Source organism: Heterocephalus glaber, unplaced genomic scaffold (genome assembly GCF_053883595.1).
Source record: "Heterocephalus glaber isolate CG9 unplaced genomic scaffold, H.glaber_assembly_v1.0 deba00000347, whole genome shotgun sequence".
NCBI classification, from domain to species: Eukaryota; Metazoa; Chordata; class Mammalia; order Rodentia; family Bathyergidae; genus Heterocephalus; species Heterocephalus glaber.
The window spans coordinates 29,155,960-29,181,166 of record NW_028258143.1 but is presented as its reverse complement, the minus strand read 5'-3'; the positions used below and the strand labels follow the sequence as shown (position 1 = coordinate 29,181,166).

Here is a 25,207-nt window from a genome sequence, read left to right as displayed (position 1 = left end):
GTAGGAGAAGTACAGAGAAGACTGGAACAAGAAGTTGTAAAGGTGGTTGAGGAAAGGAGAAGGGTGGAAAGGATGCTTTCTGAATCAGTGTGGTAAAAACCTCTGGGCACACACCACGGAGGGCCTCCAGGGATAGTCCAATTAATCTGCATTTTTATCCAAAGGCATCGGGCAGCAAGGGAAAGATTACGTGAGAAAAATGTGGGTTTTAGAGTAGGCCACTAATTTTGTTTTTTGGTACTGGGAGTTGAACTAGTACCAACCTGTAGTCAACTCATTGCTCTGAGCTGACGGTAATACAGTATTTGATGGGCCAACCTAGAATAACTATAAGATCTAAACAGAAAACATAAAACTTGGGCAATAGCCAGGCGTGGTAGCACATTACTGTAATCTCATTGCTTGGGAAGCCGAGGCAGGACTGCTGCAAGTTTGAGGCTAGCCTGGCCTACACAGTGAGTTCAAGGCTAGTCTGAATTGCATCGTGAGACCCTGTCTCAAAAAAAAAAAAAAAAAAGACCCCCCCAACCAAAAGGACCCCCCCCCCAACCAAAAAAATCCTGGGCGGGGGGGTTACGGTTAGGTGGCAGTTTTGGGGTAAATATTTTTTTGTCTTGTGGTGCTGGAGATGGAACCCAGGGCCTCGGCGCATATTAGGCAAGCAAGAGATCTATCAACGAGCTACGTACCCCAGTCCAAGCCCAGGGTCATTTCTGAAGTCTTTCAGGAAAGAACTCTGAAACTTGGTATACCAATTAGGAGGCAAATGGTTCTTCACCTTGAACTAACTTGCCTTGGTTTTGTCGGTCGCAGCCTCTCCAGTCTCGCCGCCCTTGGGTTCAGCCTGCAGTCCACGTAAGAGTTCCTTCTCTAGCGCTACCAGCCGAGACCTGAGTGACTCGTGGACGCGACAAAACCCAGACTGTTTTACGACACGCATGCAGCAAAGCGCAGGGCGCCCGAAGCCAGGGGCGGGGCCGACGCTGAGGCCAGGCCCGGCCGGAGAACTCCCAAACTACCCGGTGGGCGGGGCCCGGCCTTGCTTGGTCAGAGCGGGCCACTGCGCAGGCGCCGACACGCTCTGTCTAGCCGGGCGCGCGGCCGGGGCGGGTTCCGTTCCCAGTGAGAGAAGGGCCGCGCGTTCACGAGCAAGCGGCCTTGACGTGCGCCGCGCTACGCCAGACGTCACGGGTCCGTGTGTAGTGGCGGCCGGGCTACCCTCGGCTGCGGAGCTTGACGAGGGCGGTGCGACCGCGGGGTTCGGCGTTCGAGGGTCGGGCGGCCAGCGGCGGAGAAGACGAGGACGACGACCCGGACATCCCGCGTCCCCGGCCGCGGAGTCGCTGCTCCCGCCTCTTCTCCTGCCCCTGGCGGCGCCGGCCCTGGGCTTCCTCCTTTCCTGCCCGGCTCCCCGCAGGCCTCCGGGCAGCTGTGGCGAGAAGCACCGAGGGGCGGCACGGGCTCCATGTGAGGGAGGGACGGGCCTGGCCCCCGGCCCGCGCCCGGCTCTCGCACGCCCCTCCGGCCCCCGGGCAGGCTCCGGGACCCCGGGCCGCCGTGACAGGCCGCGCGGGGGCGGAGGGGCGGGCTTGACTGCGGCCGCCCTCCTTCGGCCTGCGGCTCCCTGCGTCCCCGCAGAGTGGTCGGTGAGTGCTGCGCGCGCGCGTGTGCGTGTGTGATTGTGTGTGGGGCCGTGGCCTGGCGCTGAGCGCGGAGGGGGCTTGCGGCTGGCGACGGCCTGTGAGCCGCTCTCGGGGCGGGGATTTCGCTGGGTGATTGCCTTGCTCAGGAGAGCGGACTTGGGTTCCCAGCATCCCATCCTGAAGGCAGGTCAGGTGGAAGGAGGCTGCTGGGCTGTGTAGCTGTCAGACACGTACACTGCGGGGACTTTAGTCGGAAGGTTGCAGCTGATCCCAGGGATGGTACAGGTACTTTGTAAGCGAAAAAGTGCTTGTCTTTGTAGTCACAGTGTACTAATCTTATCAGTTAGCACTGTTTCTCTTTCATCCTTTATGGAACATTTAGCTAGCACTTCCTGAGCTCTTCTGCGCCTGGGAGTTATCGTGCATTATCTTAGTTCATCTTCCAAGTCCAGTGAAGTGGGGACGCTGTTTCCCCATTTTACAGAAAGGAAATTGAGGCTCAGAGAAGTCAGGGCATTTGCTTAAGGTCAGACAGCTAGCAATCAAGGAAGCCTTGATTCAAATATGCAGATGTCTTCTGTTAGAACTGTTTTTCCATCGTGTAAAAGGAGAAATGTGAGGAAAATGAGACTGGCTGTAGAGTTTCTTCCTGGGCATAAATTCCAAAGACCAAAGGTGATACATAGACTGGTGTGTTTTTCTGCAGCCTTGCCAGATCATTTCCTTGATTTTTAAAATAATTATGTGTGAAAGGTGGCTCTAGGCACCTTTACCATTTTTTTATGTTAGAATTAGAAAAAGTTTCTCTCCTTTCAGAAAGAAAAAAAATATTTGGTAAAACAGTATATTTCTTGAGAAGTTACAATTTTACTTTTGCAGTCTGTTCTTGTTGCATATAGGGAACTCGCAGTTGGGTTATTTGCTTGAGATTTCCTTATTGCAAAATTTGTTGCTGGATTGTGTGGCAATGACAACACAGTAATTTTGCATCATCTTGTGCAATATTTCTGACTTTAATGTCAAAGTTTAATGTGTAGAATATTGCAGAAGGCTATATTCGTGGATTAATAGTTTTCCTGTATGGAGTGATACAAGCTAACTGAAAATTTTCATTTAGGATTGGTCTGTAGTATTTTTCTTTTTAAAGCAGTGCCAGAGTTTATTCAAGAAAGCAAAACTGAAGGGTAGTGGTGGGGGGGACTGGCTCAGTTTGTAGTACATAATGATTACATTCCTCATGAGGAGTTAGCACATGTACATAATACATCTTAACTTTTTTCCCCTTCTGCTCCCCTCCCTCTCCATGCCCTCCAATTCTTGATTCCCTTTCCTTTTTGCAAAAGCTCTATCTCCCTATTTCCTATTATATTTTATTTTGCTCTTTATTTATATTTTAGTTCTCATATAATAGAAACTATGTGATAGTTAAGCTAGTATGTCTGATTTATTTCATTTAACATTGTGGTCTCAGGTCTGTCCATTTTTCTACAAATGACTCAGATGTATCCTGCTTCATGGCAGAGTAGTACTCCATTGTGTATAAATACCACATTTTTTGTTGTTTTTTTTTTGGTACTAGGGATCGAACTCGGGTCCTTGCTCTTGCATAGCAGGTGTTGAAACCGCTGAGCTAAATCCTCGGCCCAGTACTATATTTTCTTTATCCATTCATCTGTTGATGAACATATAGGCTGCTTCCAAGATTTAGCTATTACAAATGGTGCTGCTATAAACATGGGTATGCATGTATGACTTTAGTGTATGTCTTTAACTCTTTCAGAAAGATACCTAGAAGGGGAAATGGAATACCTGGGTCAAATGGAATTTCTATTTTTAGTTTTTTGAGGAATCTCCATACTGATTTCCATAATAGTTGTACTGGATTACATTCCCACCACCAACAATGTAGAAGGTTTCCTTTTCCCCCAAAGCCTCTCTAACATTTGTTGTTATTTGACTACTTGATGATAGCCATTCTTTCTGGAGCAAGATGGACTCTCAGTGTTGTGTTAATTTGCATTTCTCAAATGACTGGAGAAGTTGAACATTTTTCATGTATTTATTGGCCTTGACAGTTCTGAGAAGTGTCTACCTCACTTGCCATTTTTTTACTTGGACCTTTTATTTTGGGGAGGGTAAGTTTTTTTTGTTTTTGTTTTTGGTACTGGGGATCAAACTCAGGACCTTGCGCTCACAAAGCAGGAGGTGAAACCAATGAGCTGAATCTCTTGTGGGAGGGTAAGTTTTTTGAGTTCTTTGTTGTTGTTGTTTTGTTTTGTTTTTGTTTTTTGGGGATTTTTGGTACTGGGGATTGAACTCAGGACCTTTTGCTTGTGAGGCAGGCAGGCGGTGGAACCACTGAGCTAAATCCCCGGCCCTTGAGTTTTTATATATTCTAGATATTTAGTACTCTATCTTAAGAATAGCTCGAAAAAATTTTTTGCATTCTGTGGGTTGTCTCTTCACAGTGTTTTCCTTTGCTATTTGATATCCCATTTGTTGATTCTTGATGTTATTTCATGTGCAATTGGAATTCTGTTAAGAAAGTCCTTGCCTATGCCTGTGTCTTCAGGAGTTTTACCTATTTTATTTTCTAGCAGATTAAGTGTTTCTGTTTTAACATTTAGATCTTTGATCCATTTGGATTTTAGTTTAGGGCATGGTGAGAGAGATCATTCTAGGTTCAGTCTTTGGCATTTGGATAGCCAGTTTTCCCAGCAACATTTGTTAAAGATGTTATCTTTCCTCTAGTGTTTATTTTTGGCTCTTTTGTGAAATATCAAAATAGTTGTGCCTGGGGTTGTTTCTGCATCCTTTGTTCTGTTCCATTGATCCACATGTCTGTTTTTGGGCCAATACCATGCTGTTTTTATCACTGTAGCATTGTAGTGTAATTTGAAATCTGGGATTGTAATGCCTCCTGCTTTGTTCTTGTTGCCTAGGACTGCTTTTGCTATTCTGGGTCTCTTCTGGTTCCATATAAATTTTAGGATTGGTTTCTCTAGTTTTATGAGGAATGCTGTTGGTATTTTGATTGGGATTGCACTAAATCTGTATATCAATTTTGGAGGTAGTATGGCTATTTTGACAATATTGGTTCTGCCTATCTAGGAACAGGATGTCTTTCCATTTTCTGCTGTCTTCTTTGATCTCCATTCTCAAGAACTATAGTTTTTGTTATTATAAAAACTAAGTATTTTAATTTTTTTGATGTTATTGTGAATGGTATTATTTTCCTAATTTCTTTATTGGTGAGTTCATTATTGATGTATAGGAACTCTGTTGATTGTTGTGTGTTGATTGTGTATCCTGGTACTGAATTTGGTTATTCTAGGGGTCTTTTGGTGGATTTTTTTTTTCTATGTAGAGGATCATACTATCTGTAAATAATGGTAATTTGACTTCTTCCTTCCCTATACATACCCTTTTATTTCTTTGTCTTACCTAATTGCTCTAGCTAATGTTTCAAGAACTATATTAAATAGGAGTGAAACATCCTCTAAATTCAACATGTTTGATACCTTGCCATATTAGCTTTATTTATAAATATGGGTATAGAATTTTGACTGAACTATTTGAAACTAAGCTGTTCACATTTTGACACTTTACTCCTAAAATGTATCAGCATGCATCTTCCAAAGATAAGGACATTTTCTTATATAGCTAAATAACCATTATTGTTAATTTTTTTAGACATGGTAATTCCTTAGTGTAAGCTATTATCCATCCTTATTTAAATTTCTCCATTTGTTTAGGTCTTTATGGCTTTATACATCCTCCCTTACCAAAGAAGGATCCCAGCAAAGTATTGATTGCATTTGGTTGTTAAGTTTTTTTGACCTCTTCTATTCCAGACCAGCAGCCCCCCCCCCCCGCCCCCTTTTTTGAGACTAGGTCTCACTATATAGCCAGGCTGGCCTCAAACTCACAGTGATCATCATCCTGGCTCAGCCTCTTAAGTGCTGGGATTATAGTATAGGCAGGCACCACCATGCCCAGCTCTCTCTCCTTTTAAAAGGAGTTTAAAGAAAAAAAGATAAAAAAGGCTGTCTTTTGAAATGATTTACATTCTGGATTTGCGTGTTTCCCCTTTCATGGTATCATTTTACTTGTTCCTGTATTCCCCCATACTAGCCTTTAACTGTAAACTAGATTTAGAGGTTTTGTTAGTTTCCAATAAAACATTTAGGACAAGAATATCTAATAAATTGCTGAGGTGGTGTGCACTTATAATTCCAGCACTTGAGAGGCTGAGGCAGGAGGATCACCTCGAGTTCGAGGCCAGTCTGAGCTACATAGTGAATTCAAGACTGGCCTGGACTACATAGCAAGACCCTGTCTCAAACAAACAAACAAACAAAATATATATATCTAATAAGTGATGCTGTGTACTTCATATTGACTCCCATCAGGAGACATAAACTGGTCTCATTGTTTGATCATTTGGATAAGATCTGGGGTTTTTTTTTTTTTTTGGTGAGGTCTGTTTTTACATTGCATTTATTTTATTTTATTTTATTTTATTTTATTTATATTCCATTTAGCAAGTAATCTGTAGCATGATCAATTAGCAGTGGCACTAGCCTATTCTTCAATAATCTTCCACCTAATAGTTGTACCATCCTTTGCTGATTATTGTCAGGTTTTTCATTTTAGTGTTAATAATCTTTTGTGGTCTATAAATGGAAAAAACCCCACAGGAATTGTAAAATACTGTGTCCTGTGTAGCTATAGTAATTAGAATCTGATTTTGTGGGATTTTTAGTGATGAATTCAAAGTATCTACCGTTACACATTTTGTAAGAAACCTGGTTTGAGAAAAATGGGAACATTTCAATACTGTCTTTTCCTGTATTCTTTAAGAAGTGTGTTTAAATTTCTCTTGATCAACAATTTTTGCACAAAAGTGGCCAGAAGTATAGCATAAAGGAAAGGTAGATCTACTAAAAAACATTTTGAGAAAATTGTCTGTTTTCTGGTGTGAACACTGCATCTAGAGTCAGAAGATCTGAATTCAAGCCTTAATTCTACCACTACATGAAGTTGAAGAATTATAAATTTTGGGTTGGGGCTGTATATAGATCAGTGGTAGGGCATATGCTTTGCATTCATGAGGTCTGGGGTTCAATCTCCAGCACCACAAATAAAAAAATAATGTTTAAAACTTTACTCCATGTTCTCATAATGATTGTGTTAGTAAATATTTATGAATAAAGAATGAATTAGTGAGTTTCTGCTGAGAAGTGTTATTTATGTTAAGAAGTGAACCTCCTTTTTATTAAGCCAAATATAAATAAAATACATGTAATATAAAATTGTATTTCCTGGGTAATTAATAGAGATTTAGTATGTGATTATTTTAAAATTTTCATAATAGGATTTTCTAAAGTAACATGTTCTTTCTCTCTCTTTTTTTTTTTTTTGGAGGGAAGGGGGACTGAGGATTGAACCCAGAGCTTTTGCACTGACTTATATTCCTACCTCTTCTTAAATTTTTTTTTTTTTGAGACAGAGGCTCACTAAGTTGGCCAGGCTGGGCTCAAACTTCTGATCTTCCTGTTTCAGCCTCCTAGAGTACTTGGATTACAGGTGTGCACCACCATTCCCAGCCAACACATTCCCTCCTTCCCTCCCTCCCTCACTCCCTTGAGACAGGGTCTCACTATGTAGCCCAGGCTGGGGTCAAACTCTCAGTGATCCTCCTGCCTTAGCCTCCCAAGTGCTGGGATTATAGGTGTCACCACGCCCGGCTCAACACATTTTCTTACTAAAAGTGTGATTTAATTCATGAAGCAGTTTACATGAAGTTTTTCCATGGGTCTCTTTTATAAATCAGGATAAATAATATCTATGGAAATAAAATCTTTCCCCTTATTCTCAAAGTGTCAAGTGGAATGTATCTATATGTATACATACATACTTAGAAGAAACATGTCTGTATAATTTTATCTTTTGTCTTGGATATCCCTGGGATTTATTTGGAACATTGTGTTTCTCATGGTGGTTCATTGCAGATTGACTCTTGAATATCTCTTGTATTATTCCTTTTGTTACTTAACTCTTAGATTGTGTGTGTGTGTTTTCATACTTTGTCTTCCCAACTCACAGGAAGATAGGGGTGTAGGATCTTTTTTGGATTCCCTACTGTAACAAACACAATTACTTTTCTTATAAGTGCTCAGTGATTACCTGTTTAAGATTCATAGCACCATAAATTTAAAAAGGACTATGTGGCTGATAAACTTGGGAATTTTTTTCTAAAGGTAATTTTCCTCCCAGATAGAATGCTGCTACAGCACTATGCACACCTGCTCTACCATCATACTGAACACATGCACTCTAGTAGGAAGTTAACTATTCAAGGACAGAAGGAGTGTTCTGTTAATTTTGGTACCTTAATACCTAGCACAGTGCAGACAGCAGGGACCTCCTTTCACAGTGTTGTGAGATTACTTAAAAGATAATGCCTGCCAAAATTGCTGATGATTTAATAAAGTTTTCTGAAGGTACTGGTTAGGTTTCCTTTGTTTCTTTTTTTACCTCATGTTATTATTTTATTTAGCAAACGTAATTTTCTACGTTGTAGGCACTGATTTAAGTGCTACTTTAAAGAATTTACTTCATTTAATCCTTCTTTCTTTCTTTCTTTTTTTTTTTTTTTTGGTATCGGGGATTGAACTCAGGACCTTGTGCTTTCGAGGCAGGCTAGGTGCCACTGAGCTAAATCCCTGGCCCTTTATTTAATTCTTATACCAACCTAGTGAATGTTACTATTAATATATATATACTTACATATTTTTTAAATGAGGGAACTGAGTAAAGCTCAGGGACAGTAAGTAACTGGCCCATGTTTACACGTTTTGTTGGTGGAATGAGGACATGAATTCAGGCAGTCTGGCTCCAGAATGTAGGCTTTTAACTTTCTGCCTCTCCTTCATCAGAGCTGTGAAAAAACCCAACTTTATTATGTTATCATTCGTTTGAGTACATGCTGAGTACAAGAGTTGGGAGGATGCGTCCAGAGAATCTTGAAGAATAGCAACAGTTGAACTAAATTAACAAACACTTCACATTAACTGATTGTGCTTATACTATTAACTGAAAAAAATTAAAAATACAGAAAAGATAAAATAAAGGTAATATTGATCCCTGGTACCAAAAAAAACCAAACAAAATGAAGGTAATAAACATATAAGTGTATGAACTTGGGAGTCAGACCTAAATATGAGTCTTAGTACTACTGACCTCTTTAATCCTTACTTTCTTTATTTGTATAACAGATAATAGTGCCTAACTCAGGTTTGTTACGAAGTTTTTCTTTTTTTGGGTGGGGGGTACTGGGAATTCAACTCAGGGCCTTGTGGTTGCCAGGCAGGCACTGTGCCACTGAGCTATATATATCCCCGGCCCTGTTACAAAGTTTAAGTGGGGTAACATGCTAGGACAATGCCTCACATGTAAGTGTCCAAAAACCATAATTAATTACTCTAAAAATCTCCCACAGTCTACACAGGCCATGAACTCTCTTATTTAATATGATTAGGACTGTATTTTTACCTAAAATTTTTATTTTGCTTTAAAAAACATAAATGTGAAGCAGTGTGAGTATATGATCCATCTAGAATTGTATGATTTGTCCTCCCAGTCTTTTGTAGTTGGTTCATCTATATTTAATTTCTTTTGGGTAGTAATAGGGATTGAACTGAGGGATGCTCTACCACTCAGCTATATCCCTAACTCTTTTTGTTTTGAGGCAGTGTCTTGTTAAGTTGCCCAAGCTGGTCTTGAACGTGTGATCCTCCTATCTTAGCCTTTTTTTTTGCGGAACCAGGGATTGAACTCAGGACCTTGGGCTTGCCAGGCGGGCGCAGGCACCACTGAGCTAAATCCCTGGCCCTGTCTTAGCTCCTTTGTGGCTTGAATTACAGGTATGCACCACTATGACTGGTTTATACTTAATTTAACAAATATTTTTGGTAACTAGCTTTTGAGTCTTTCCAAATATTGAACTTCATTTTTGTAGAAACAATTCTTTTCACATTCACAACTTCATTAGTTTATGTAATATTTAATTAACTATAATCATTATAAGTACATAAACATAACTAATTCTTTTTTTTTGTTTTGTTTTGTTTTTTTTTCGGTACTGAGGATCGAACTCAGGTCCTTGTGCTTGCATAGCAGGCGGCGAAACCACTGAGCTAAATCCCTGGCCCAACATAACTAATTCTTGATCAGTTGATGGGATCCCAAATATACTGGTTTGATAAAAAACTTAAAGCTAGGTGTCATGGCACATGCCTATACTCCCAGCTGATTGGATTGAAGTTTGAGCCCAATCTGGGAAATTTAATGACTTAGTCTCAAAATCAAAGAATTTAAAAAGAACTGGAGGTGTAGCTCAGTGTTATAGGCTTGGGCTCTGGGTTCAATCCCATATATATACATGTGTGTGTATATAATGTATAATATATATAAGCTTATATAAGTATATATATGAGCTCATATGTATATGCATATGAGCTTAGCTAATGTTAATGTTCAGTAGCTTATTGGAAAGCTATACAGTGTAGAGAAAATGGGGAGTTTTGGTGATTTTGCAAAATTTTTTTGTTAAGGGATTTGGATAAGAGGAAATATCGGCAGGAGATTGAGCTCAGTGGTAGTGTCACCTAGCATGCTGAAGCCCTGGATTTGATCCTCCAGCACAGCAAAAATCTCCATTTACCATATCTGTCATCTGTCAGTATTTTAATCTCTTTAATAGTTTACTTTGCATTCTAGGAGGGTGTATTAGCCAACTTTTCATCACTGGGCCACAATACCCAACACTCACAAATCGAAGAAGGGAGGTTTAATTTGGCTCACAGTTTTAGAGGTTTTCGGTCCAGGGTCTGCTGGCTCAAAGGCAGGAATGTCATGGCAGAAGGGCACAGTGGAGCAAAACTGCTTAGCTCATGATGATCAGGAAGCAGAGCAGGGGGAACAGTGCTCAAGAGGAGGAGTCTAGGGACCAGACAAGACCCCAGCATCATGCCTCAGTGACCCACAGAGGCACGCCTAGAATTATACTTCAGCAATTCCCTAGGAGGATCCCAAAGCCATTCAAGTTGGTAGTCCACCCTGACCACTACAAAGAGCTTCACAGGTTTGACCTCCATACCACATCAGTAGTTCTGTTCCTTATACCTCTTAAGACCAATTACAAGTATTTTCATTTCACTAGTATTTTATTTTATTTGATTTTTGGGGGTTTTTTGTTTTTTGGTACTGGGGATGGAACTCAGGACCTTGTGCTTGCGAGGCAGGCATGGTACCGCTGAGCTAAATCCCCAGCTGAGCTAAATCTCCAGCCCCTAGTAATTCTGCATTTCAGTCTCTATTATCTTGACAATTGGTGTCACCCATTTCCTTTTTTTTTATCTTATCCTTGTTTACATCAGTCCTGTCTCCTCTTTGGCTTTCTGTTCCTGTTTTTCTTAAAGGCGTGTCTTCTGGCATTGAGGACATCATAAAATCATAACATTTTTCTGTAAATTTCAGACTATTTCTTAGGAGGAGAGAGATGGTGGAGTATCTCCTAGGTGCCAGAAATGTAACCTTTTTTTTTGGTTGCAGTCAGGATTCAACCCAAGCAAGACCTTGTGGATACTGGGCAAGTGCTGTACCATTGAGCTACACCTCCCACCAGCTACATGTTTTAACTTCACAGTAACCATAGTAGATCATGGTAGATTTTATGGGTGAAAAAACTGAGGCTTAAAAATGTCAAGAATTTTGCTCAGAGTCACACTGGAATTTTATGTGGTTCTTTTGGGTAGAATAAGGATTCCTACTCCTCATGTTCTCATTAGTATGTAGAGAATTTACTTTGAGAATATGTGCACCGGAATCTTCTTGGGTGGGACAACATGTTTTAAAAGCCCTCAGATTTGGATAAATTCTGTCCCCTCAACCTTTATAATTACTAATTTATAGAGTTCAGATCAATGCTTGAGTAAACCTGAATGATGTCTTTATGTGCATTGCATAATACTTTTCAACTGGGTGAGAAAAACTGGTCTATTTTGAATATGTTGTGGGAAGTGTGTTCACACTAGGAATAATTTGGGAGAATTTACAAAGTGTACATGGTTAGAGAACTGATGATAGGATTTCTCAATGAATAGAATAGACACTAAGAATTTTGAGTGTGATTTTTAGTAATGTTTTAGGCTCTGTCACTCTGAACAGGTTGTAAACAATAATTCCCAAAGGGCTAGGGATTTAGCTCTGTGGTTTCGCTGCCTGCTGGGCAAGTGCAAGGACCCGAGTTGGATCCCCAGTACAAAAACAAAACAATAATTCCCAAATCTTAGCAGTTTGAAACAACAAAAATTTATTTTTTCTCTTGCTGTGTGTTCATTGAGGGGGAGGGTATGCCTTCCCGTCAGGAAAACTCTAGGCAAGAAATCCCTCAGACACATCTCGTAATAAATCTTCCAACCTTAAGGCCATATCTAATAGTCCATTACCATGAAATAGAATTTGGTAATGCTGATTAATTTACATAATATGATTTTAGAACACATAACTAATCTATCTTTTCTCAGATCACTGGTAAGATTATATATGCCCGAGACATAGTGGCTTGGGGGTGAAGTCATTAGAGTGCAGCTATGTACTGATCACATTTGGGTTAATGCCATATTGTCTCTAAAGCAGATTTTTATCAGTACTAAGGCTGAGGTACCTTCTGCTTCTCATTTCCTTAATGTCTGAGTACCTTAGAAATTTTGTAAATACTGTTACTGGGGTGTAGTTCAGTGTAGAGCACTTGCCTAGCATGTGAGGGGCCTGGAGTTTAATCTCTGGTATCACACACCACGTGTATACAGAAGAAAATTTCAAAATAAAGTACCTCTTCAATCCCCGGTACCAAAAAAAAAAAAAAAGTACTGTTTGACAGTAATTATTATATTTTACTTGCCATAAAATAGGAGATATTACTATTTTTAATTTTTAAAATTTCTTTATACTGTATGTTTGCGACATAATAATTACATTCATCTTGAGGAATTGGTACATACACATATTGCATGATATTACTAACTTTAAAAAGGGAGTTGGGTGGTGTTATAACTGATTAGTAGAGTGCTTGTTTAGCATGTACAAAGCCCTGGATTTGATTCCAACACGGGGGTGAGGTTAATAGGTTATTTTAAAATGCCTAAACTGATTAAAAAAACATATTAAAGCTATCATGTAGGTTTTGATCTGTCTCTCCTCAGACTGAATCAGGAGACATTAATCTTACTTCCTTAGTACATTAAAACAAAGAGCAAAACTTTTTTGGATTATGCCTTTTCACAAAGGAAATCTGAGTTCAATCGTAAATCCACCATAACTAAAAATGAACTGTGACAGAGTGACTTAAAGATTTAAAATTTTTCCCCCTGTGCTGGGGATTGAATTCAGGGCAGAATGAGTGCTAGGTATATCTGTAAGTGTGGTTGCACCTAGATAATATAAGAGTTCAAGTAGCTTGTGATTCTGTAAGACCCACAACTTAACAGAAAATAGTAAAGAGGCAGAGGAGACTTAAATTTTCTTGAGAAGTTGTTAACCTGGCCGCAATCTGGGGAAGGTTTATTTTATGACAGGATTTAGAAGGAACATAAATGGCTTTGTTTAATGTGATTAATTGATCTAATGAAATGTCTTACTTAAAAGTATTTTACAAAGCTGGGTATTGTGGTACATGCCTGTGATCCCAGTTACTCTGGAATTTGAGGCCAGAGGGTCTCAAGTTTAAGGATGGCCTGAGCAACTTAGTGAAACCTGACTCAAATTATTATTATTATTATTATTTCTTTTTGGTGCCAGGGATTGAACTCAGGACTTTGTGCTTGTCAGGCAGACACGATGCCACTGAGCTAAATCCCTGGCTCTGACTCAAAATTTTAAAAGGGGTCAGGGTTGGGGAGGGGTAAGAATATAGCTTAGTGGTATGATCCTAGTATGATCCAGGCCCTGGGTTCAATCCCCAGTAACACACACACACATATATACATATATATACACACATATATATATACACACACACACATTTATAGACCCCCCCCCAGTTATCTTACCTTACATTGAAAGTTTGCTTGTTATAGTAGGGTATCAGTAAGTGCTTGTTGAAAATGAGTAAGAGAATCACCTGTGAGACACTTTAGCAATAAAATCTGAGAAGTAAGCATTGAGGCTGGGAACATACCAGAGAAGAATCACTTTAATTTTATGAATGGAGAACCAAGACTAGTGCACATTATGCTTTTGGAAATACCTTAGTCAGAAATAGGGGATCTTTTTAGAAAAGAAAATGTTGGAAAAAATTGTACCTGTAGTCGTCTTTTTTTTTTTTGGTTGGTGGGGGAGACAGGGTCTCACTGTGTAGTCCAAGCTGGCCTCAAATTCAGCCTCAGCCTCCTGAGTGCCGAGATCCCAGGTGTGTGCCACCACGCCTTGGCATAGTTTTCTTTTGCCCAGTAAAAAATTAAAAATAATTTACAGAGATACTCGGATAATCCCAAAATCATTACGTAAAAAGTAGTGCTTCTCTGCTTCCAGTGAATAAAACTTTTGGGACAAACTGTACATCAACAAATATTTTTCTTCTCAGAATTTTTCTGTATCCTTGTTCTTTTTCTCTCTTCACATCGCTAACCAAAACACAGATGTACTCATAAGTTCTTAGCTAATCTTATTCTTAGTGAATAAATTGATATTGACATTTCTTAATCTGACACCCACTTTACCTAGTATTCTTTCCGTATGTTCTCGGTATAATCAAAAAGATCACTATGAATAATTTTTTAAAAATTAATTTTATTGGTACATTTTAGGTATACAATATAATGACATTCATCATTGGAAATTTGCACCTTTACGTAATCTCTTGGTTCTTACTTTTTCCTCATTCCCCTGCCCTCCCTTTAACTCCTCCACCCCTCCCTATTTACAAAGAATTTTTTCCTTTTCTCATAATTTTTTCTTTCCCTTCTTTTCTTTCTCCTACCCCTCCCACTTCACCTGCCCCTTTAGACCTTTTCTTCCTATTTCGTGTTATCAATTATACATTTTGATCCTTATTTACACTTTTAGTTTCTCACACCAGAGAAAGTATTCGGTATTTACACGTGTGTCCTATTTATTTCACTTAAGAGTAGGACCTCAATGTGCATCCATTTAGCTATAAATGTCTAGTTTCTCATTCTTTATGGCGGACTAGTACTCTGTTTCATAAAACAAAAACCACGTCTTCTTTGTCCAGTTTCCAGTTGATGGGCAATTGGGCTGTTTCCAAGCTTTAGCTATTACAAACTGTGCCACTATAAACATGGGTGCACATATACAGCTGTGGTGTGATTCTTTTAATTCTTTTGGGAAGATCCCCAGCAGAGGAATAGCTGGGTCAAATGGGACCTCTAATCCTAGTTTTTTGAGATATTTTCATGTTGATTTCCACAGTGGTTGCACCAGTCTGCACTCCCACCAACAATGGAGAAGGGTTCCTTTCTCCCCAGAGCCCCACCAGCATTTGTTATTGGTTGATTTCTTGATAGTAGCCATTCTTTTTGGGGTGAGGTGGAATCTCAGCGTTGTTTTCATTTGCATCTTCAAATGACCAGTGATGTTGAACATTTTTTCATATGCTTATTTGCTATTTCTATTTCTTTGCCTGAGAAATGTCTGTTCATTTCAGATGCCCATTTATGGACTGGGTCTTTAAATTTGGGAGGTCTAATTTTTTAAAGTTCTTTATAGATTCAAGATAGTAGACCTTTGTCTGAGGAACAGTGGGTGAAAATTTTTTCCCACATTGTGGGTTGTCTCTTCACACTGTTGGTGGTTTCTCTTGCCGTGCAGAAGCTTTTTAATAAGAAGAGATCCCACTTGTTGATTGTGCTAGTTCATGGGCAACTGAGGTTTTGTTCATAAAATCTTTTCCTATACCAGTGATTTCAAGAGTTCTACCTAGCCTCTGTTCGAGCTGGTTCAGTGTTTCTGTTGTAATATTTAGATCTTTAATTCATTTGGATTTTAGTTGCGTGCATGATGAGAGATATAGGTCTAGTTTTAATCTTTGGCAAGTTGAAACACAATTTCTCCAGCACCATTTATTAAAGAGGCTATCTTTCCTCCAGTGAGGGTGTTTGGTTCCTTTGCCAAAGATGAGGTGGTTGAGTGTGTCTGGAGTTGTTTCTCCATCTTCTAATCTGTTCCACTGGTCCTCAGGTCTGTTTCTTTGCCAGTACCATGCTATTTTTATCACAGTAGCTTTGTAGTGTAGTTTCAAGTTGGGGATTGTGATACCCCCAGCCATGTCTCTGTTGGCTAGAGTTTCTTTTGCTATTCTAGATCTCTTCTTGTTCCAAATGAATTTTTGTATTGTTTTCTCAAGGTCCATGAAATATGCTGCTGGAATTTCAATTGAGATTGCACTAAATCTATATAGCAGTTTTGGAAGTATGGCCGTTTTCACTATGTTGATCCTTCCTACCCAGGAGCAGGGGATGTTTTTCCATTTTCTGATACCATCTTCAGTCTCTCTTCTCAGTGCTATAGTTTTCAGAGAAGAGGTCTTTGATTTCTTTTGTTAGGTTGTTTCCTAGGTATTTCAGTTTCTTGGATGCTATTGTGAAAGGAATTGTTTGCCCTATTTCTCTCTCAGTGAGTCTGTTGTTTGTGTAGAGGAAAGCTATTGATTTTTGTGTGTTGACCTTGTATCCAGCTACTTTACTGAATCTGGTTATTAAGTCTAGAAGACTTTTGGTGGAGTTTTTGGGGTCTTCTATATAGAGTATCATGTTATCTGCAGATAATGACAGTTTGACTTCTTCATTTCCTATCTTTATTCCTTTTCTTTTGTCTAATTGCTGTGGCTAATGTTTCCAAAATTATATTGAACAGGAGTGGTGATAGTGGACATCCTTGTCTTTTTCCTGATTTTAATGTGAAGGATTTCAGTTTTTGACCATTTAGTATGATATTGGCTGTTGGTTTTACATAGATGGCTTTTATCAGGTTGAGATAGAGACCGTCTACTCCAATTCTTTGTAGGGTTTTTATCATAAGTGCATGTTGGATTTTGTCGAATGCTTTTTCTGCATCTATTGAGATGATCATATAGTTTTTGACCTTGGCTCTATTGATACAGTGTATTACATTTATTGATTTGTGTATGTTGAACCATCCCAGCATCCCTGGGATGAATCCCACTTGGTCAGGGTGTATGATCTTGATGATCTTCTGCATTCTATTTGCCAGTATCTTAGTAAGGATTTTTGCAACTATGTTCATTAGTGAGATTGGCCTATAGTTGTCTTTTTCAGTTGGGTCTTTCTGTGCTTTGAGGATCAAGGTGATGCTTGCTTCCAGGAATGAATTTGGGAATATTGGTTCCCTTTCAATTTCATTGAAGAGTTTAAACAGTAGTGGCAGTAGTTCCTCTCTAAATGTCTTGTAGAATTCAGCAATGAAGCCATCAGGACCTGGGCTTTTCTTAGTTGGTAAGTTTTTAATTATGTTTTCTGTTTCATTGATTGATATTGGGTTGTTTAGAATTTTTAGGTCTTCATTCAACTTTGGTAATTCATACGTGTCTAGGAATCTGTCCATTTCTTCTGTGTTGTCTATCTTATTGGCAAATAGGTTCTGGAAGTAGATATTGATGATCCTCTGGATTTCTGCTGGGTCTGTTGTAATTTCACCCTTTTCTTTCCTAATTGCATGGATTTGGGCCTTTCCTTTTTTTGGTAAGGTAAGCTAAGGGTTTGTCAATTTTGTTTATTCTTTCAAAGAATCAACTTTTCATTGATTTTTTTTTTTTGTATCGTTCTCTTATTCTCCATTGCATTGATTTCTGCTCTTATATGTATAATTTCCTCCCTTGTATGAGCTTTGGGTTTGTCCTGCTGTTCTTTTTCTAGAAGCTTGAGGTTCAGCATCAGGTTGTGTAATTGGACTTGCTCTGTTTTCCTAATATTAGTATTCACTGCTATGAATTTCCCTTGTAAGACTGCCACTGTGGATGCTTTTATGTGATCAGTTATTCACAGAAGAGTTGACAAACTGTTCCTTTTTGCATATGTGAGGATTAAGTAGGGAGATACGGCTTCCTGGGAATGCAAGATTCTTTGAAATCAAAGATGGGTGGGGGAGAACTGATAAAATAAACTTTGATTCGAAGGCAGGAGAAGACTGAAGGCCTTATGCAGTATTTGGTTATGCAAGATCTCAGAAGGGAAATTTGCCGAGTGTTTTTTGCTTAGTAAATTGGGAGGAGAAGCCAGTACTTGTATCATTTAAGAGTTCAGTGAAGGGCTGGGAATGCAGCTCAGTGGTATTGCCTGGTTGCTGGAGGCCCTGGGTGTGATACCTAGCAATGCTCCCCCCACCCCCAAAAAAATTTAGTCAGAGAAGCAAAGGAGTAAGAACATACGCAGTTGTGGGAGTAGGCAAGTTGCAGTTTGCAGGTGAATTTGAGAAGCCAGGTGTGCTAGGCTGCTAGAGTGGGACCACAGCTGCTGATGGAAAGTTAGTGGAGAGTATTATTTCTACACAGTCCCCCGCCCCCCCTAATCTGTGTTTCAACCAGGGATTGAACTATGACCTTGTGCTTGCCAGGCAGGCGTGGTGCTGCTGAGCTAAATCCCCAACCCTTGCATAGCTACTTCTGTGGTAAACCTGGGGTGGCTGTTTGGCAAGTAGGATTGGCAGTGGGGAGGATGAGCCCTATCCTGAGCAGGGGTGAACAGACATGGTGGGCTCTGCTGGCAGCTTGCGTCTGTCTAGCCATGATTTTCAGAGTAATTTGCTCTTTTGGCCAACTCTAATGCAAAAGACGATTCTGGGAAATATAGTTTAAATGTAACTAGGTGGCCCCAGTACAAACTGTCATAGCAACTAAGGGAGGAAAAAAACAATGGGGGAGGTTAAAGTTTTGGGAGCCCATGTGTAGGAATCAGCCTATGAGCTCGAACCTGATCAAGGAGTTACAAAGATGAAAATAAAGAGACACAGAAACAGGTTAAAATCTGGGGGTCCAGGAAACTCATGTCTCCCTTAGTTGTAGAGCCCTAAATGACTCGGATATGGGCACAAGCAAGTAGGATTCCAGCTTCCATGGTACTTCTCCAGAGAAACAACTTAACCTCAGGTGTTTTTACTTTTCCCTGCAGTGTGGTTAGCCCACTTGCATGCCCTCTTTCTTCTCAGTGCTCACTGAGGAGGCCAGTTAGGCTCTATTCGTCCCATCTGGTCTCCCACACCCCTTTGGTACATTATAGATCCAGGATCATACTGATGTGAGAGAGCAAGTTGCTTAAGCTCTCCAAGCTTGCTTCCCTTTCTGAGAAATGGGGAGATGATACCTACCTTTTGGAATTGTGAAGATAAATGAAATGCTTGTAAACCCTTGAGCAGAATATCTCCACAATACAAGTCAGTGTAAATTGTAGCATTTATTATCAGTGTAATTGCAGTTGTATTGAGAAGAGATTGAGAAATAAGAAGGTACATTTTGGAAGAGGAGGAGGTAGAGTGAAGAGAAATGGAGATAAGGATATAATATGCTGTTCCTATATTTGAGAATATTGTGCCCTAGCTGCAGAGAACACATGTAAACATGTGGAGTAGTTAGGAAACTATTATGTGGGGTGATGAGAAGACACAGTATTTATAAGACTGATGTGCTGCTGGCTGCTCTAAGAGGGCACATCATAGTGAGTGTTAAAGTTAAAATTTATTACACTAAGGCAACATTGCCCTTAATCACCTTCAGAATATTCCCTATCATTTTTTTGTATGTGCCAGCATCAGATTTGTTAAGTCTTTTATCAAGTTAATTATCATAAAAACAGATTAACACCCAGACTAATAGACCAAAAACCATATAAAGCACATACAACAAACAAGGTACCCTTTTAGGTTCATTGGCCATGTTGGATTGCAGTAATATTTTTCTGTCTCTTTTTTCCTGTTGTCTGTCTTTTATTTTGGACTTTATATATTGAGTTTCTCACGTAAGAGAAACTATATGATATTTAAGTTTGTGTGTCTTATTTACTTAACATTATGCTCATTTTCCCACAGATGACTCAAGTTTATCCCTCTTTACGGCAGAATAGTACTTCATTTTGTATAAATACCACGTTTTATTTATCCATTCATCTGTTGATGGACATATCGGCTGCTTCCAAGATGGACTCTCAGTGTTTTTTTTGTTGTTGTTGTTTTTTGGTACTGGGGATTGAACTCAGGTCCTTGTGATGGCGCAGCAGGCAGCGAAACCACTGAGCTGAGTCCCCGGCCCTCTCGGTGTTGTTTTAATTTGCATTTCTCTAATGGCTAGGGATGTTGAACATTTTCTCATGTATTTATCAGCCACTTGTATTTCTTTATCTGAGAAGTGTCTATTCATTTCACGTGCCTATTTTTTTTATTGGGTCTTTAAATTTCGGAGGTCTGATTTGTATGAGTTCTTTATTCTAGATAGTAGTCCTCTGAGGAGCTGGCAAAATTTTTTTCCTATTCTATCAGTTGTCTCTTCACTCTGTTGATATTTTCCTTTGCTATGCAGAAGCTTTTATTTATTTTTTTGTGGTACTGGGGATTGAACTCAGGATCTTGTGCTTGCCAGGCAGGCGAGGCACCACTGAGCTACATCCCCAGCTCTATTCAGAAGCGTTTTAATTTGATGTGATTCCATTTGTTAATTCTTGTTATTTCTTGTGCAACCAGGATTCTATTCAGAAAGCTTCAAGAGTTTTACCTATTTTATCTTTCCTAATGTTTAGATCTTTGATCTGTTTTGATTTTAGTATAGTGCACAAGGAGAGATAACGTTCTAGGTTCAGTCTTTGGCATGTGGATAGAGTTTAACCAACACCATTTGTTAAAGAGGCTATCTTTCCCCCAGTGTATATTTTTGGCCCTAGTTTTCAAAGATCAGATAGCTGAATGTGCCTGGGGTTGTATGAGATAATATACTTTAAGAAAGATGAGTCTTTGTTATACTGTTATTTCCTTGTAGTTAGGTTAAAGTGATACTATATGTGAAATACCTAGCGCACTGATAATCCACAGGTGGAAAAATGACCAGTGGGACAGGAGGGCTTAGGCTGGGTTCTTAAAATATGGATTGGATGAGTAGAAAAAGGTAAACATCTTATTTTTATTTATTACTTTTTTTTTTTTTTTTTGCAGTACTGGGGATCGAACTCATGACCTTGCTTGTACTTGAGAGGCAGGCATGGCACCACTGAGCTAAATCCCCAGCCCTAAAAAGGTAAACAATTTAGACAGCAAAGAGGTAAGGAGGAGGTATGAAAAAGTCACACACAGCCTTCATAGCACAGCTCAGGTTGGGTGTGGTGGCGCACACCTATAATCCCAGCACTTGGGAGGCTCAAGCAGGAGGATTGTGCCAGACTGAACCACAAAGAGAGACTCTCTCAAAAACAACAATAAAAAAAAAAGAAAATAGCACAGCTCAGTACCTGTTGACTCCTACCTACTTTTTGCTCCTTTTGGTTGCCTACGTGTTATTTCTAGAGATTGTTTATGTTTAATCCTGCTTAGTTCCCTACCTCTGTATCATTAGCTGTGACCAAGGTTGTGGGCCCACACTATTAGTTTTTAGTGTAATCAGGTAAGTGGTTGGAGGTGGTAGTGATAAAAGGTACAAGTGTCCAGAAGAAGGGAGTTTCTGGAAACAGGGCTTGCTGGGGGTATTTCAGTCACTCTCTTTACCTAATGTGATGTAGCTGCCCAACATTAGAATTCTGTTCTGTTCCTATAAGTTCCCCCAAATTAAGTAGTTTTTTCTTTGTCTATACAATATTGAAATTTACCACATTTACCAGTTTCTTGTTAGCTTTTGTTCTTCTGGAATCACTTTCCTTCCTGTTGAGGTACATCTTTGAGAAATTTCTCAAACTAAGTTTGGTAGTAAACTGTGTTTTTGTTTGTCTGAAATCTTTAGCTCTTGTTTTTGAGTATTTTAGTTGTTCATGAAAATAAAAATTTATAGTTACTTTTCAGTATTTTGAAGCTGTCACAGTCTTTCTTCTGCTATAAAATCAGAAACAGGAGGGTATATAAAGGTTTTTAAGTTTAAAAATTGTTTTTTTTTTGGTACCGGGAATCAAACTCAGGTCCTTGTGCTTGTGCAGCAGGCAGCGAAACCACTGAGCTAAATCCCCGGCCCTTTAAAATTTTTTTTACAGTACTGAAGATTCCAGCCAGAGACTTTCTACCCCTGAACTGGGCCCCCAGCCCATTTTAATTTTTACTCTTAAGACACGAGTTCCCTAAATTGTCCAGGTGGAACTAATGTTGTGATCCTCCTTCCTCAGTGCTAGGATTACACTTGTGTGCCACTGCTGGCATATAATATATTTTTTTAATGTGTTAGAATATATATAGATGGCTTTTTTTTTGGTATGGGGGATGGAACTCAGGACCTTGAGCTTTCAAGACAGGTGCGGTGCCACTGAGCTAAGTACTTATACTGGTTTTCGTTTTTTCTTAATATTTTACTTTTAAAATTCACTGAACATTTATTGAAAATTGTATGAAGATTCAGTAAAGTAACCTTTTTTTTTTTTTTGTTACCAGGGGATCAAACTCAGGACCCTGCGCTTGCAAGGCAGGCAGCAGAACCACTGAGCCAAACCCCCTGCCCAGTAAAGTAAACTTTTAAAAGTAGTTTGTAACCTAGTTTTGGCTGTTAACTTGCATAATTATTGCCACAATGTTTGACTTCCTTCTCTATGTTAATACTGAAGATAAACAGATAAATTACTTTTGAGAGGTTCATTCTGGTAGAGGAGACATGCATATTAGTGTGGTTATATAATTTACCAGCCAAACTGGGGTCATTATGAGTGGAAGGAAAATGTTTTAATAATTATCTTGGGCATATATTGTCCTACTGAGTTCATGAGTATATCTCCAAACTTGGGTTATATATATAGTAAATAGGTACGGCTTTTTGCATATCAAATCATACCTTAATAAATAATTTTTAAAAATTATCCTGAGTTAACAAAAACTGGAACTCTCCTTTGCAAACTGGAACATATGGATTTTCCCTCCACACAGTAAAGATGATTGAGAAACAGTGAAATATTTACAAAGTACCATGGAAATATTTAACATAATATTATAAAATATTCTAAAAATTCATAGTAAATATAAAATTGTAAGTAGCATATTCAAATACTAAAGGTGCTGTATATTTAAGTAATGATGGCAGCAGTAGTGTTGGTCTTGTAGGAATGATGCATACCTACATTAGCCTAGTCTAATGAAAACAAGTAAATAGATGAAACCCTCATGCCGGGCATTTAGCTCAGTGGCACCACGCCTGCCTGGCAAGTGCAAGGTCTTGAGTTCGATTCCCTGGTAATGGAAATACCCTCAGGTGTTTTTTTGTTGTGTTTTTTTTTAAATATAAGTAAACAAATTCCAAATTGTTTAGGTGGGAGGTCGTGCCCAGCAGTGGGGTCCAAAGTGGCACTGAAGTTAATTGGAAACAGTCTTGCAGAAACAATCTTAAGATGCATTTTAGAAGTAAGGATTACTAAAAAGGGGGGTGGGGGGAGAAGGGCATTCAGAGAAAGGGCAGAAACCAGGGCCTGGGAAGTGGAAACTGACAAGTCTTGGGGGGGGGAAAGCAAATATTTGGTTGTAACTAGAGTCAGATTTGATGTTTGTTACTGGACTAGCTCTGTGAGTTGCTGTGGGAGATAATAAAGATATGTAATGTATTCTGCTTGCAAGGTGCTTACATAATAAAGACAACCCAGGAACACAAATAACCTTTTGACAGAACGTGGATTGAAGGGAATTGTGGGAATTGATTTGATGAAAATTGACTAGCCTTGGGGTTTTTGTTGGCATTTGAGGTTTTGGCAACCTATACTGACTTTAGAGTTCTAATTGAGCTGACCAACTTTTGGTAATTTTGGGGAGTTAAATTGATTTAAATAATAAGCAACAGAAAGCATTGAACTCTTAACAGCAAAGTATGAGTGTGCTGAATACAAACTTTTTGATGGTACCCCTGGTCATTGCTTTATTGTACCATTATTAAGGTATAAATACTGCTCTTTAAGCTTTGGAAGGATTTTAGAATTTTCAAAATACATTGATGTTTTGGAATTTAATACATTTGTCATTTTTAAAATCAAAAGATTAGCAAGGGAGAGCATATTATAGAATACATAGGCATGTGTTAAATATTGGTGGAACAAATAAACAAATGAGAGTCAGTACAGTAGTGTGTAAGAGTAGATTACAAACAAGATTGAATTCAGGTCCTGAACTTAATAAATGTTAGCTCTGTGTGTGTGTGTTCATTATATGGGGTGTTCTAACTGCTTTACATATACTTTCTGTAGTCCTTACCACAATCATATGAAGTAGATATAGATGCTGTCCCCATTTTCATCTTACGAAACAGGCACTGAAAACCATTATTGTAATTATTGTCAGTGAACACTGAGTTACATTTTTGATAAACCAGTTATGAGTTGTTTTTTTTTCTGGTGCCTGATGGAAATATATGGGAACAATAGTCAAGGTTCATATATACTTTATCAGCCTAAAGTGACTTGAGAGTTTTTAAAAAGCCCGAGTTTGCTAGAGTACTGATTTAAGAACTAATTCCTTCTCTTTTAGGGTACTGTTGATAAAATATAGAAAAATTAAGATTTATAGACATTTAAATGCTCTATCATTCTCAGTATGGTTTAAGAACTAAAAGGGCGAGGTTCTCCTGATTATACGGGTCTTAGTTTGTGTTGTGTTCCTATTCCAGAATACCACCAACTAATTATAAAGAACAGAAGTTTTATTTCTTACAGTTTTGGAGGCTGGAGCTTCATTTGGTGGCGGCCTTCTTGCTGTGTCATAACAAAGCGGAAGGCCTTATATCGGTTGGACAAAACAAGAGATCAAATTTATAGCCCCAAACCCTTTATTATAGTTGAATCCATTAATAAGGACAGTCTGCTTGGCTTAATTGTTCTGTCAAAGGTTTCATCTCTTAACACTGTTGCAATGGAGATTGAGTTCCCAACACATGCTTTTTTGAGGACACATTCAAAGTATAACAGTAGATCAAGTTGATTTTAACAAACATTTGTATAATTATTGCTATATGTCATGCCTCTTCTAAGCACTTTACAAACATTCACTTTGTAATTCCCATGGCAATCTAGAGATGGTATTATACCATAAGTCTCCATATTACAGGTAAGGAAAGTAAGTGAAGAGATATTAAGTCATTTGCCTAAGGTCACACACGTGATAAGTGGTTGTAGATTTCAAATTTCAGCACTTTGGCTCCCCAGCCTAACCTCTTATGTACTGTGTTTGCTGTCTTTAGTTTTGAAAGAGAATGTGACCTGTTGGTAGATGAATAAGAAAGAATATGTTCCAAATTGCAGTTATACTGTTTCTGTGTAATATCTAAAAAAGGAAAAGAATCAAAATTTGCTGCTTAAAGACTAATATGCTTTTGGGGC

General features: G+C 39.0%; 1 protein-coding gene across 1 annotated transcript in view; it reads left to right on the top strand.

Moving 5' to 3' along the window:
* The first annotated feature begins 1,510 nt into the window (after nucleotides 1-1,510).
* Nucleotides 1,511-25,207, top strand: part of Map3k2 (mitogen-activated protein kinase kinase kinase 2) — a 94,439-nt gene continuing 70,742 nt past the window's right edge. The window contains exon 1 of the mRNA XM_004835951.4: nucleotides 1,511-1,646. The gene's annotated coding sequence lies outside the window, so the exon portion shown is untranslated. The remainder of the gene's footprint in view (nucleotides 1,647-25,207) is intronic.